The 14,273-nt window shown below is 45.2% G+C and overlaps 1 pseudogene; it reads right to left on the bottom strand.

Moving 5' to 3' along the window:
* Positions 1–1,190: 1,190 nt before the first annotated feature.
* Positions 1,191–14,273, bottom strand: part of LOC102845689 — a 15,521-nt pseudogene continuing 2,438 nt past the window's right edge.

Below are 14,273 nucleotides of genomic sequence, written 5' to 3'. Positions count from 1 at the left end.
ATAACCTTTAAATCTTAAGGCAAAAATATCCCCTTAAAGAAAAAAAAATAAATAACCCCTTAAGAGAAAAGTACAAAAATGAATGAATTGAAATCCAAAGTCTCTGTAAACTTTCATTCAAATTAATTAAAAAAAAAAAGACATCATTCTGGGAAAGGCAGAGGATCAGTGTAAGAGAGAAAGGCCCTCCACAAGACGGACAGACATACTGACTGTAACAATGGCTCAGAGTTTGACAGAGAAGATACTCATCTATTTTTCATAGGATCACCTTGAGTCATAGTTGACTTGACACCTGATAAGAACAACAAAAACCTTACTCATCATCTACCTTTTTTTATGTATATAAGGTGATTAAAAATGGTCTGATAGACAAAAAAAAAGAAATCCCCTTATGTCTTCTTAAAACCAAATGATAGCTTAACTATTAAAAACATCTACCTTGAACTCAAGATTTACCTATATGTGATCAAATGACCAAAGCAACTCAAAATATTGGGTAGAAAACTTAGGGGACAGTAGTTTAAGTTTTTGTGGTTTTTTATTTTTTAAAAAAATTTTATTATTTTGTGTGTACCATCAAATCAGATCTGACTGGTACAGGAGGAGATTGCCCCTCCTCCTCCAGCAAAGCATCTGGTGGATTCAAACCGCATACCTCTGGGATTGCAGTGCTGCTTCTTGCCACTAGGTCACCAGAGCTCCCTAGTAAGTTTAAGTTTGGAGAGGGACATCATGCTGGGTAGAGTAGAGGGACAGCACAGGAGGGGAAGACCCTCTATGAGGTGGATTGATTCAGTGACGGGGTAATCGGGATGGGTGTGTCAGAGGCAATGTGATTGGCACAGGATAGAGCAGGGTTTAGGGCTGTTGTACATAGGGTCGCTATGAGTCGCAAATGACTCAACAGCACATAACAACAACATGAGAAGCAGCTCAGAAAAGGACAAGGAGAAGGGCTGCGTAATCTGAAGTATGTAATCAGTATCACGGAGTTGTACGTACAGAATGAGAATTGCATATTTTTTTATAATTGGGGTTATTTTTTTTGGTGTTTTTTTTGTGTTTTTTTTTTACCACATGAAGATGTTTCATGCTTTATTCTGTATATAACAAACTTGAACCCCTGGTCACTGTGGTTGTCAAGAGCAGTGCTTTCCGAGGAGGACAGAGGACAGTGGCTTATACCTTTATCTCTTGGACTCCACCTGTGTGTATACCTTGGTGATGTCCTTGTACTTGCCTTCAGGGCGCTGGTAGTTAGGGACGGATGGGGTATAATGAGGCTGTTCTCTCGTTAAAGGAGTAGGCTGGGGTCCCACTTGATGGCCTCCTCGTGAGCTCCAGGCTACGAAGCGCAGCTCCTGCACAACATCCTGCTGGGCCTCGAGCAGGGACTTGATGACCTCGCTCTCCACCTCGTGCTCCTGCTGCTTGTACAGAGACCACTTCTTCAGAAGCAGAGCTCTCTTCTCGGTCTCCTCAAAGGAGAGCTCCACCTGAGGCCGCTGCCTTGCTTTGTCTAAAAACTTCACGGGTGTAATAAAATCTTCAATGGGAATGAGTTCTTGGCTAGCTTTCTTGAGTCATCAGATCTTCTTCTTCAAACCATCTTTTGCCACTGGTCTCTCCTAGGATCGGCCTTCTTCTTTTGAAGAGGTTCTGCTCATTGGAACGAGTTCCCAGAAGGACAGTAGAGAAGCTCGCTGGTCAGTGCTTCTCATCTGAGTTTGCCAGCTCCCAGGAAGCCAGCTCCATGGGCGCAGAGCACGAGCCACGGTGCCAAGCGCCCCGGCGGCCCTCTCCCCTCCTATAATTGCATATTTTTATGCAGATACTTTGTCCATCTTGTGGTTGTGACATGCACATCCCCAGAGGCGTCTTCTCTGCTTGCTATGCATGATGTATGTGCATTGTCTCCATGATGCTGTTAGGTTCAGTCAAGTCCACTGCAAATTGTAGTGACCCCTCAACAACAATAACCTTGCCCTATCCGGCACGATCCTCACAACCTCCGCCATATCTGTTATTGCAGTCCGTGTGTCTGTCTGTCTCACTGCGGGCCTTTCTCTCTTGTTCTGACCCTCCACTTTTTCCAGCATGTGGGTTTTTTTCCCAAGGACTAATGCCTCCCAACAACATGGCCAAGGTCTGTGAGATTCCCCATCCTTGCCTCTGCAGAGCTCCCTGGTTGTACTTCCCCCAAAGCAGTTGTGTTTATTCTTCTGGCAGACCATGGGATCATCCACATTCTTCCCACAACTCAAAGGCATTGATTCTTCTGTCATCCTTATTTATTGTCCAACTATCACGTACATAAGAAATAACTGCAAAGACAATGGCTTGGGTCAGGCACACCTTAGCCTTTAAACTGACGTCTTTGCTCTTTAGCACTTTCAAGAGACCTTTGACAGTAGATTCTTTACATTGGCATGTTATATGTGAAGAGACTGGAGACTAAGGTGCGTCTAATACAGGACATGGTCTTTGCAATCACTATTCTCCACTACAAAAATAAAATCAATTCTTTAAAAAAAGGGAAAAAAACTCAAAACAACTATGAGATATCATCTCACCCCAGTAAGAATAGCAAAGTTCAACAGAGCAGCAAGTAACAAATGCTGGAGAGGTTGTAGAGAAACTGGGAACCCTTATTCACTGTTAGTAGGAGTGTAAAATGGTGCAACCACTATGGAAGACAGTACAGCACTTTCTCAAAAAGTTGGAAATAGAAATACCATTTCACCCAGAAATTCTACTACTGGGAATATATCCTAAAACAACCATAATCACCACCCAAGCAGATAAATGCACACTCATGTTTATTGTGGCTTTTTGTTCACAAGAGCAAAAGTTGGAAACAATCCAAGTGCCCATCAACAAACGAATGGACAGAGAAGCTGTGGTATATTTATACAATGGAATACTATGCTGCGTTTAAAAACAAGGAACTCATGCAATATTATTCAAAATTAGTCACCCTGGAGGACATTATGCTGAGTGAAGTATATAAGTCACAAAAGGACCAATACTGCATGGTCCTATGTTGTAAAACAGGGCTGATATTGGGGTTGGGGGGAATCTAAGAAAGAGGATAAATAATGTAGACTGCATTGAAACAGATGAGGGCAAGAACTGTTTAAAAGGGATATATGATTAGGTATTATTTTCATGACAAGTTGCAAAAAAAAAGATGCATAGTGAAGTGGACTGTGGACTTGGAGGAACAAGGGATTGTATAACAATGAAAGAATTTTTTCTTTTCAAAGAGAAAAGAGAACTGGGGGAAGGGGTGGGCAAAAAGGAAAATGTGCAACAATGAATGACTGAGAAAAAATTAAATGGGAAGAATATGCTGTACAAAAATAAAATTTTTTTTAAAAAAAATATTCAATGCCCATTGCGTTTTCTTTCTCCCAAAGGCCTCTCTTCAACCCCTTCTTGGTCTGTCAATACCCCACCCATCCAAATTAAAGGGAGCTCTGGTGGCCTAGTGGCAAGAAGCTGTGCTGCAATCCTGAAGGCACATGGTTTGAATCCACCAGACGCTTCACTGGAGAAGGAGGGGCAATCTCCTCCTGTGCCTGTCGGATCTAATTCAACTGCACATAACAACAACCAAAAAAAGAAAAAGAAAAGCCAAATTTAAAAAGGAAAAAAACTGTTAAAGCCAAGACACCCTGCGGAGCAGTTCTGCTCTGACACATACGGTCAGAACCGATCTGACAGCTGTGGGGTTGGTTTGGGATTTCAAGGTCGAGAAGGGCATCCCAGGCACTGGACACAGAAGTCTGTGAAATGCCAGCTCTTCTAAGAGGGCTGCGACGTACGGTATTGTCAGATGAGGTTTGTTGGTTTATTTAATTGTTTGGTTTGTTGGGTTTTTTTCCATTTTGAAACAGGCCTTTCATGCAGATAAAAGCTACCTACTGCTGCTTGTAGTTAAATTAATATTGTATTTATTAAACTTATAAATTAAAAATAGAGCTAGTTTTTCTTAAACACCCAAGTGTAACTTGCAAATCTGGCTTTCTATTTATAAACCCAGTTAAGTTTTGCATAAAAACAAGAACAATTACTTTCACTTTTTCTTTGATTAATATTTCATTAACTCACAAGTTCAACAGCTTCGATTCTTCTAAAAATGAATGTCAATTACCAAGTTGGGTAATTAAATTTCCGAGTGCATTTTCAATTACACTTCATGGGGTTGAAATAACTGATTCTAACACCTGGGCTCTCCAATGGAAAAGACTGACACTCCTCCCAAGCGTGTTTTTTTCCTCAACTTTACCCGATTCTGTACGTGGAATAAATTGCAACTTAGAAATCTGTGGGTCAGTTCTTTTTGTCAGCTTTTGTTTTGTCAGCTGCTATCATGATGGCGTGGTACCCGACTTCCTTGTCTAACTTCCAGAAGGCAGAAAATTTTCAAGATCATTAACCAAGATCATCTGGTAAGGAGCTGTGCTGCCAACCCAGAAGTGTATGGTTCGAATCCACCAGCGGCTCCCAGGAAGAAGGATGGACTGCCAGCTCCTGTGTCATTTACTGCCTCTGAAAAGCCACTGAATGATCAGCTATGAGTTGGTTCCAACTCAGCAGCGCTCCACTGCGACATCTCAGAGCAGAGGTCAGACATCCTGCTTCCTCTCCCCCTTTTTTATCGAGTCTGACACCAGGTATCTCTCCCACCACACTCTGTTTCTCTGCATGGGACTCAAGAATGTGTTACAATGACTGCATATAATTTACAGACTGTACTTTCAGTTGGTACCAGCAGCCAGGAAATTAAAAGACGTATTGCAATGGGAGAGTCTGCTGTTAGGGACCTCTCCAAAGTACTGAAGAGCAATGGTGTCTCTCTGGAGACTAAGGTGTGTCTGATACAGGACATGGTCTTTGTAATCACTTGTTATGCATCAGAGAGTTGGACAATGACTAGGGAGGGTAGAAGGAGAATTGATACCTTTGAGCTGTGGTGCTGGAAAAGAGTATTGACTATACCATGGACTGCTAAGAAAACAGTTTCATCCTGGAGAGGGTTAAACCGGGTGGCTCCTTGCAGGCAAGGATTCTGAGGCTCTGTCTAACATACTTTGGACATGTTGTAAGGAGAGACCGGTCCTTGGAGAGGGACGTCATGCTTGGTAGGGTGGAGGGACAGCGCAGGAGGGGAAGACCCTCTATGAGGTGGATTGATTCAGTGACTGGGATAATCGGGATGGGTGTGTCAGAGGCAGTGCGATTGTCACAGGACAGAGCAGAGTTTAGGGCTGTTGTACATAGGGTCGCTATGAGTCGCAAGCAACTCGACAGCACAAAACAACAACAACTTTCAGTTACAGGTTTTATTATGGAAAGAACAGTATACCAGGGAGCTCTGGTGATGCAGCCCAAAGTGACCCAAAGACTACGCCTCTCTGCAGGTTCAAATCCCAGCCACTCCTCAGGAGAAAGGTGGGCCGTCTCCTGCTGTGGGATTTAGAGCTTCAGAATCACGCTAGAGGGTCAGCTGTGTGTCGGTTCCGATTCAGCAGCAACAGTCAAAGAACAAGCCAATCAGTCCTGGAAGACATGCACCTGGGACGCCCCCTGAAAGCCAGGAAGGTGAGACGACGTCCTCTCATGCACTTTGGGGGTGTTATCAGGACGGCCTAGTCCATCGCGTTTGGTAAAGGAGAAGATGAGTGGAAAGGTACAGGGATATGCACAGGGACTGCCGTCAGGGCATAGACGGTGGAGGTGGGCAGGCTCGGCCGGCTTGCTTCTCTTGCACGTGGGGTTGCCATGAGGCAGGGCTGACTCACCCACACTTCACAACACAACAAGCTACAATCTGAGAGCTGGGTCTGGATGGACGTGGAAGCAGGGCTGTTCAGAAGGGCTCATTTCAGCCTGTCTCCTGCTGGGACACACACATAGGGTGGCATTGCAGGTTCTCAGCAGGCCGTGGAAACAGAGTAGGCTGGTTCCAAGCCTTGTTTAGCACTAATAGGAATGACTCAGCTACTGTTCTTTGATCAAGACAAGCCCCCGGCAGGGCTCTCCCCAACTGTCCCTGCTGGGCGAGTATTGCAAAGCTCTTCAGCTCTGCTCTTAAGCGTCTGAGACACCCGCTCCTCCAGACAGCTTTGTGCTGGCAGGCGCACCCTGTCCTCTCCTCCTGTGAGCTCGGGGTCTCTATATCCTGTTGATCCTGTGCTATCATCTCATACTGCCTTCAGGATTACAACACTCTCTGTCTCCTGGGTGCAGTAAGGACTCTGAATCCAGTGGGCAGACTCTACAGCTTCTTCTTGGTGGTCACAAGGAGCCCCTCTAATCTCTGGGATTAGCTGCCTTCAAGTTTACCAAGATGGCACATTTATCCATAAAAGTCGTCCTTGTACTTTATTTTAATCATATTTTACTATATCTTTTATTTTAATTTTAATGAAAGTTTACAAAGACTTTGGATTTCCATTCATTCACTGTTGCACTTTCCTCCCTGCCCACCCTTCCCTCCAAGTTTGCTCTTCTCTTTGAAAAGTAAAGGAAAAATTCTTTCATTGTTATACAATCCCTCCTGCCAAGTCCACTCCACTATGCAGCCTTCATTCTGGACTTCATTCTGTTATGACAAAAATACCTAATCACATATCCCTTTTAAACACAGTTTTCTCCCTCATCTGTTTCAATGCAGTATACATTATTTGTCCCATCTTTCTCAGTCTCCTCCCAACCCCGATGTCAGTCCCATTTTACAACAGTGGCACTATGCAGTATTTGTCCTTTTGTGAGTGAGATATTTCACTCAACATAATGTCCTCCAGGGTCACCCATTTTTAATATTTCATGAGTTCCTTGTTTTTCAATGCAGCATAGTATTCCATTGTGTGAATTCTCTGTCCATTTGTTTGTTGATGGGCACTTAGGTTGTTTCCAACTCTTTGCTATTGCAAACAAAGCCACAATAAACATGGGTGTGCATATATCTGCTTGGGTGGCAGTTATAGTTTCTTTGGGGTATATTACCAGTAGTGGAATTGCTGAGTCAAGTGCCGTACTGCCTTCCACAGTGGTTGCACGAGTTTACACTTCCACCCATAGTGAATAAGGGTTCTAGTTTCTCCACAACCTTGCCAGCATTTGTTGTTTGCTGTTCTGTTTAAATTTTGCTATTCTGACTGGGGTGAGATGATATCTCATAGTTGTTTTTCAATGATCTTTTCAATCATGTGCTATCTATCTGAGAGCTGGACAATGACTAAAGAAGGCAGAAGAAGCATCAGTGTCTTTGCCGTGTGGTGTTGGAGAAGAGTACTGACTATATCATACACTACCAAAAGAACAAACATGTCATGGAGACTGTGCAACTAGGGCGCGCCTTAGAGACAAGGATGATGAAATTTCATTTCATATGCTTTGGAGATGCTTGGGAAAGAAGAGGGTCAGCAAAAGAGAGGAAGACCCTCAACGAGATGGATTAGCATAGTGGCTGTGACAATGGGATGGAGCATGACAGAGGTCACGAGGGTGGAGGGAGTAAGGCACGGTACTGACACGTTGTTCACCGTGAGTTGTCCCTGACTCCATGGCATCTAACACCACCGCCTGGGGAAGACCTCTGATCTCCCAGGGGGGCCACCATGGATGTCTTCTGTGACCTCACCTTGGTGGACCTGCCCACACCACCCCAACTCTGCACCACACACAGGATATGGCCTGAGGCCCCTTAGGCTGGGGTTCCCCTCACTGCATGTCTCATAAAACTGTCCCCTACTGATCACCTGACTCTGATCACCTACACTCCTTTCCCCTTCCAACTCCTCAGTAGGGGATAGGAGAGAGGATGTTGAGAGGGCAGCGTCTAGCTGACCATGTGCTGATGAGCTGGACATGAGGTCTGAGCAAGAGGAGTGAAGGACCTCTCCAAAGTTCTCAGCCTGAACCTCTGGGAGATTAACCTTGACATTGACCAAGAGGCAAGTCAGGAGGAAGGGGCCCCAGGAGCAGAGGAGGAGCTCTGAGAACCTGGACAAGTGCAGTGGGCGTTGCTTGGTTATCTAGTGCTGCTGTAACTGATTCCACATGTGGACACCTTTAACAGAAATGTTTTCTCACACGGACTAGAAGTCTAAATGTGGGTGCCTACTCTAGGGCAAAGCTTCTTCTCTGTGCAACCTGGATGGAGGTGCTTCTGTTTGCCTCTGCATCTGGAGAGACCTGCATGTGTCTTGGATTTTTTCCTAGGTCTAGAAGGTTCACCCCATAGGGACCCTGTGTCCAAGACCAGCTCCTGTCATTTCTTTCTTACAGGTACTGAGGCCCCCTCTGCTCTCACTTTTCCCCATGGAGACTCCTCTATGCGGGATCAGAGCAGGGACAGGATTAAGGGAGTTACATGCTAGTCTTAAACTTTTGACAACTGACTGACTGGCCGATCAGACCATAGTGGGTGAGGGTCGTTCTAGACTGCCCTAGTACATCAAAACACCAAGAAGCGCGGTCCACCCAAGTCAACGTGTGTTTCATTGTTGTTGCTTTTGTGATGTGCCACTTAATATGTATTTTAGAGGGACACAATTCAGTCTGTGACAGACACAGAAGTGGAGACTCCTAGGAGGCAGTGGGATGAATGATAGATGAGAGAGAGATTTTTGAGCCAAATATAGACTTGCACGCGTCATCCAATGTGGTATTTATAGCCAGGAGATTAGGAGGAAGGCACCCAAAGAGGAAGCGTGCACTGCGGTGAGGGCCAGACCCAGGCTCCAGGGCACTCTGATTGGTAATTATTAGGTAATAATGACCATCCTTTCTTCCCAGAAGCATCTGGCACAGCGCCTGGTCACTGAATCACACACGACTCCTCGTGTCCCTCCTGCCAGGGATGCAGAGTCCCTCCAAGCAGGACAGCTGGGAGCCAGGGTCGCTCCATGCTTGGGGGGCAGGAGGTGACTCTCTCGTGGCTGTGATCTTTACATAAGTTGGTCACCAGGTCTTTCTTCCTTGGCGTCCCTGGGTGGGTTCAAGTGTTGAGGTCAGTAGTCAAGTACAAACCACGTGAGCTTCCTCAAACCCCAAACCCACGGCCATAAAGCCGATTTCCCACCCACCACCAACCACCCTGCAGAACGGGGCAGAGCGACCTAGGAAGGTCATAAGGCTGTAAATCTTGACAGAACAAGTCAGCCTCATCTTTCTTCTGAAGAGAGGCTCGTGGATTAGAACAGCCAACCTTGTGCTTAACAGCCAAGTTCTTTAACCACTGCATCACCAGGGCTCCCTCCCTCTGAGCCACCCAGAGACCTAAAATATTCTCTAGGGGTTTCTCAGGAGCCAGAGTGGAACTTCATGGTCATTGGGGGGAGAAGACAAGATTGTCTTACGATCCCTCCTCAGTTGTTAAAACTCTTACTTTTAAAAAAAAAAATTCTCGCGAGCTCTGGTGGCCTAGTGGAAAGAAGCTGCAACTACAGTCTCAGAGGTGCATGGTTCAAATCCACCAGATGCTCTGCTGGAGAAGGAGGAACAATCTCCTCCTGTACCACTCAGAGCTGATTTGACGGTACACACACAAAATAATGAAATAAAATAATATAAAAAAAGAAAAAATTCCATGCACACCTGTGTTTATTGTTGCATTATTCATTATAGCAAAGAGATGGAAGCAACGCAGGTGCCCATCACCAAATGAATGCCTAGAAAAATTATAGTACATTCATTCACACAATGGTACGTAGCCTTGAAGAACAATGAACTCATAAAACATTACACAACAGTGGAGAGCCTAGAGGATGTTATGCTGAGTGAGATTTCTCAGTCACTTGAAACTCTTTAACATTACAGCCAAGCCATTTTCAAGCATTGAAATGTTCATTCTAATTATGACTCCAACCAATTCCGGCTCCTCCAATGTTATAAAATAGGACAAAGAGGGTGGAGGTAGTTGGAGAAAGAATGGGAAAAGAGTGGATAGAATAAACACTGCCGTAGAACAGATGTAGGGAAGAACTGTTTAAAAGGAATAAATGATTAGGCATTAAATGTATGACAATATGGAACAAGGGGTGCATTGTGGGGGGAGAGGAAAATGTACAACAATTAGTAATAAAAATAACATTTTTTAAACCCCAAAAAATTCACCTAAAGCAAAAGAACATTTCTCCTTTATAAAATATTTAATTGGAAAAAAAAATCATTCCAGGTTCTACAGACTTCTGGTGGCTCAGTGGGTAAGACATGCTGTCAACCCAGAGGAAGACAGTTCAAAGCCACCAGCTCCTCGACAGGAGAAAGATAGGCATTCTCTGCCTGTCCGGTTTACAGCCCTGGAAACCCACTGAAGGCGTCAGCTCTGTGTCAGTTCCAACTCCAGCTAACAGATGCAGGAATTGTGAGCTGTAACCTTCCCCTTATCCCCAGGCTACCCCTGAGGGGCAGCTTGAACCCCAGCCAGCGTCTTTCTTCCGGTATTGGGAGAATTTCTTAATTGGAAGTTTGCTCTGCAGAGACTTGTCTCTCACAGGCTGTAAGACTTCTGGCTTCTGAGGTGATTCAGGATACAGCCTGACTGTGTTTCTGGAAGCTGGGGAGGGGACAGGACACTGGCCCACTTTTCTGGCCCTCTGCCCTCCTCAGGGGGAGTCTGGGGTCACCAGGAAGTCTGGAGGAGCCTGAATTGGTTGAAATTATAATTAGAATGAACATTTCCACACTTGAAAGTGGCTTGGCTATAATGTTAAAGAGCTTCAAGTTCGTTTGGGCCCCTGATGAGTGTGTCCCATACATCATTTTTTTTAGTTTGTAAATGAAAACATTTTCCTTCTTTTTTCTAAAAAGAGCTTTCAAATTTTTATAAGATTCTGGCTTGGTCTGATAAGACATGAAGCCACCTTGTATAGATGACATGGTTGGACCTTCATAGTAACCCTGGGATATCCCTGCTGGGCCAGGACCTCTGCCTAGCTTAAAAGCCAGAATGCTTAGTACACAGAAAAGTCATCCTGGATTCCTTGACAATTCCCAATTCATTTCGGCCCCAGGACCTTTGCACCATCTGGAACCCTGTCTCTGGCAGATTTCTATGGCACCTCCACTAACTGTTCATTCCTGGGCCCTTCTCCTCCTTCCAGATCATTCCACCCCTTCCCTTCTTTTCCGTTCTTTATAGTATTCACCACTCTTCAAAGTTAGTCATTTTTTATGCATCACTTTCATTTAACAAACACCCAAAATCACTGGGTTTCCAAGGCTCTGGGGTCACTAAGACCATCAGGTCTCTGAGGCTGTAAATCTATTCTGGGGAGACAGTCGCATCTTTCTCCCACAGAGCACTGGTGATTCTAAATGCTGACCCAGCATATAGCACCCTGCACCACCAGGAGTCCATCGTGTGTTTATCCTGCAGCTGAGCTAAACGAATGCTTTCTTTGAGGAGGATCAGCACAAAGCTGGCTCCTGTGAAGCAGAGGTTCCAGATGTCCAAAACGTTCAGCTCTTCAGACTGCTGGCCACTCCATCATCTCTCATGTCAGTTATCCTCCCACTGGTCTCTGGCTTCGATTTTTCCACTGGAACTCACCAAATTTACTTACAATTAAGTAGTTGATTAGGGAAGTGACAGTTCAGAATCAAGGTCAACTTGGAAGTTATGAACACGACTCAGGATGCATTTCCTCTGTCAGGACCTTCTCGCCCTCTGTCTATGGGCCTGCGAGGATGTTACAGCTCCATGGATTGTATCATGGCTGGAATTGATATGTGTAAGGACATAATGTGAGACAATCCCTCACAATCTAATAAACCAAAGCAGCTGTAAAGGATTAGAAATGGAGTACAACATGCTGTAATCTCATCACACCTGAGATCTCAGTACCACCAAGAGAGAATTGCCAGAAGTGGAGTGTGTTCCCTTTGGACCCAGGTCTCCTTCTTTTTTTTTTTTTCTTCTTATTTTTAATTTTTTTTTATTTCATTAGTGTGTGTGTGTGTGTGTGTGTGTGTGTGTACCGTCAAATCAGATCTGACTGGTATAGGAGGAGATTGTCCCTCCTTCCCCGGCAGAGTGTCTGGTGGATTCAAACCGTGTGCCTCTGGGATTATAGTTGCAGCTCCTTGCCACTAGGCCATCAGAACTTCCCTCCAGGTCTCCTTCTGAGAAGCTCTTTGACTCCCTGGAAGGTCAGTCTCCAAGGAACACTAGGCCTGTAGCTGTTGAAGGAAACAAGGACCTTCCTCCTGAACCCACAGACAGAGAAAGGCTTCATTGGGTAAATCTACTGTCAGGGGCCTCTGCAAAGTGCTAAAGAGCAGTGATATCAGTCTGGAAACTGAATTACACCTGACTCAAGCATGGTCTTCCCAATTTCTTGCTGCACATTGGAGAACTGGACAATGACTAGGAATAACAGAATAAGAATGGATGCCTTTGAATCATGGTGCTGGAGAAGGGTATTGAACATACCATATAGACTGCCAAAATAACAAACAGGGCTATCCTAGAGAGGGTGAAACCAAGATGTTCCTTGGAGGTTAGGATTTTGAAGCTCTGTCTCACATACTTTGGGCACATGGCCAGAAGGGACCATTCCTTTGAGAAGGACATCATGCTTGGAAGGGTGGAGGGACAGTGCAGGAGAGGAAGATCCCAGGTGAGATGGATTGATACGGTAACTGGGTCGGTGGGAGTTGATGTGTCAGAGTAAGTGAGACTGGCTCAGTACAGGGCAGAGTTCAGAGCTACTTTACAGTCTCTATGGGTCGCAGGTGACTCAACAGCACATAAGAGGAAGACCTCAGCTGTGATGAATTGACACAGTAATGGGGGTCATCGGGGGAGGCGTGTCGAAGACAGTGAGACTGGCTCAGGACAGAGCAGGGTTCAGAGCTGTTGTACATAGCTTTTGTACGCAGGTAACATGATGGCCACATAACAATGCCTTATTCATACGGTTTCCCTCCATAAGGGACGTTAATATTCACATTATTAATAAGCTATCCAATCCTCTTACCAGACCATAAGCACTTTATTTATATAGTCTCATCTAGTCATTTGGTAGAAATCACAAAGACGATGGCTTGGTAATAAGGAATCGCACTGCCTACCTGTAGGTTCGAGGTTTGAATCCTCCAGCTGCTCCAAGGGAAAAAAATGGGCCGTCTCCTCTCATGAGATTTACCGTCTCTGAAAACCCTCTGGAGGGTCAGCTCTAGGTTGGTTCTGGCTCCGCGGTGCACAATGACAAGGCTACAGGAAAGGAACTTCTGATCAAAGAGTTAGCAGTTCAAACCCCCAGCTGCTCCATGGAGCTTCCTCTCCTCCTAGGAAATCACAGAAACCTGACGGATGGTCACCGTGGGTCAGAATTGACTCGATGGCAGCAGATTTGTTTTGACTTGTTTTTTGTGGGATTTTTTTTTCTGTGTACTTTCGAGTTGGACCCAACCCATAGCTGATCCGTCTGGTGGGTTTTCACACCAGTGGTTTTCACACACTGTCTGGTGGCAGTAATCACATAGGTGGAGATTGTCCATTCTTTTCCACGGAGCAGCTGGTAGCTTTGAACCACATGCCTTTGGGATTACAGTGCAGCTTCTTGCCACTCGGCCACCAGAGCTCCTGATTTTTTTTTTAATTTTATTTTTTTATTATTATTTTTTGGGCGTGTACCATCAAATCAGATCTGACTGGTGCAGGAGGAAATTGTCCCTCCTTCTCCGGCAGAGCATCTGGTGGATTTGAACCGTGTACCTCTGGGATTGTAGTACAGCTTCTTGCCAGTAGGCCACCAGAGCTCACCTCAGAGCTCCTGATTTTTTTAAAAAAACAAAGTCAAACTCTTTGCTATCGAGTGAGAACCAACTCTCCCTGACCCTCCAGCGGCTTGTCAGGGTTGTAAACGGCACAGGGGTTTGTCCGTCTTTCTCCCAGGACGGCATCACCTGAGAGCGCCACTGTAGGTGAGCAGGGCAGCTTCCTACCCACTAGGCCAGAAGAGCTGGGTTGACAGAAGGGACATAGGCAGTAATTCCCTGCACCCAGGTCACCTCCTGGCTCTTGGAACCATTTTTTGCATCTGAAGGATTAACATCCCCCTCCCAGTCATTTTGCTAGTCTGAAAAGAACAACAGGGCAAAGAGTTCAAAAGGTGAGGTTGCCCCATGATACATCTTCAAGGATATGAACATGTATGGCCAAGCACAATCAATAAGAGTGCATCTAAATTCCAAAATCAATCTCCATAATAGTCTATGTGTTTCCTACTGCCAAAGGGGCCCTTTAGAGT

This window comes from Elephantulus edwardii, unplaced genomic scaffold, assembly GCF_000299155.1.
Source record: "Elephantulus edwardii isolate Elephantulus edwardi_28Jun2011 unplaced genomic scaffold, EleEdw1.0 scaffold00328, whole genome shotgun sequence".
Taxonomy (NCBI): Eukaryota; Metazoa; Chordata; class Mammalia; order Macroscelidea; family Macroscelididae; genus Elephantulus; species Elephantulus edwardii.
The sequence above is the reverse complement of the archived record's forward strand: the minus strand, read 5'-3'. Positions and strand labels throughout refer to the sequence as shown.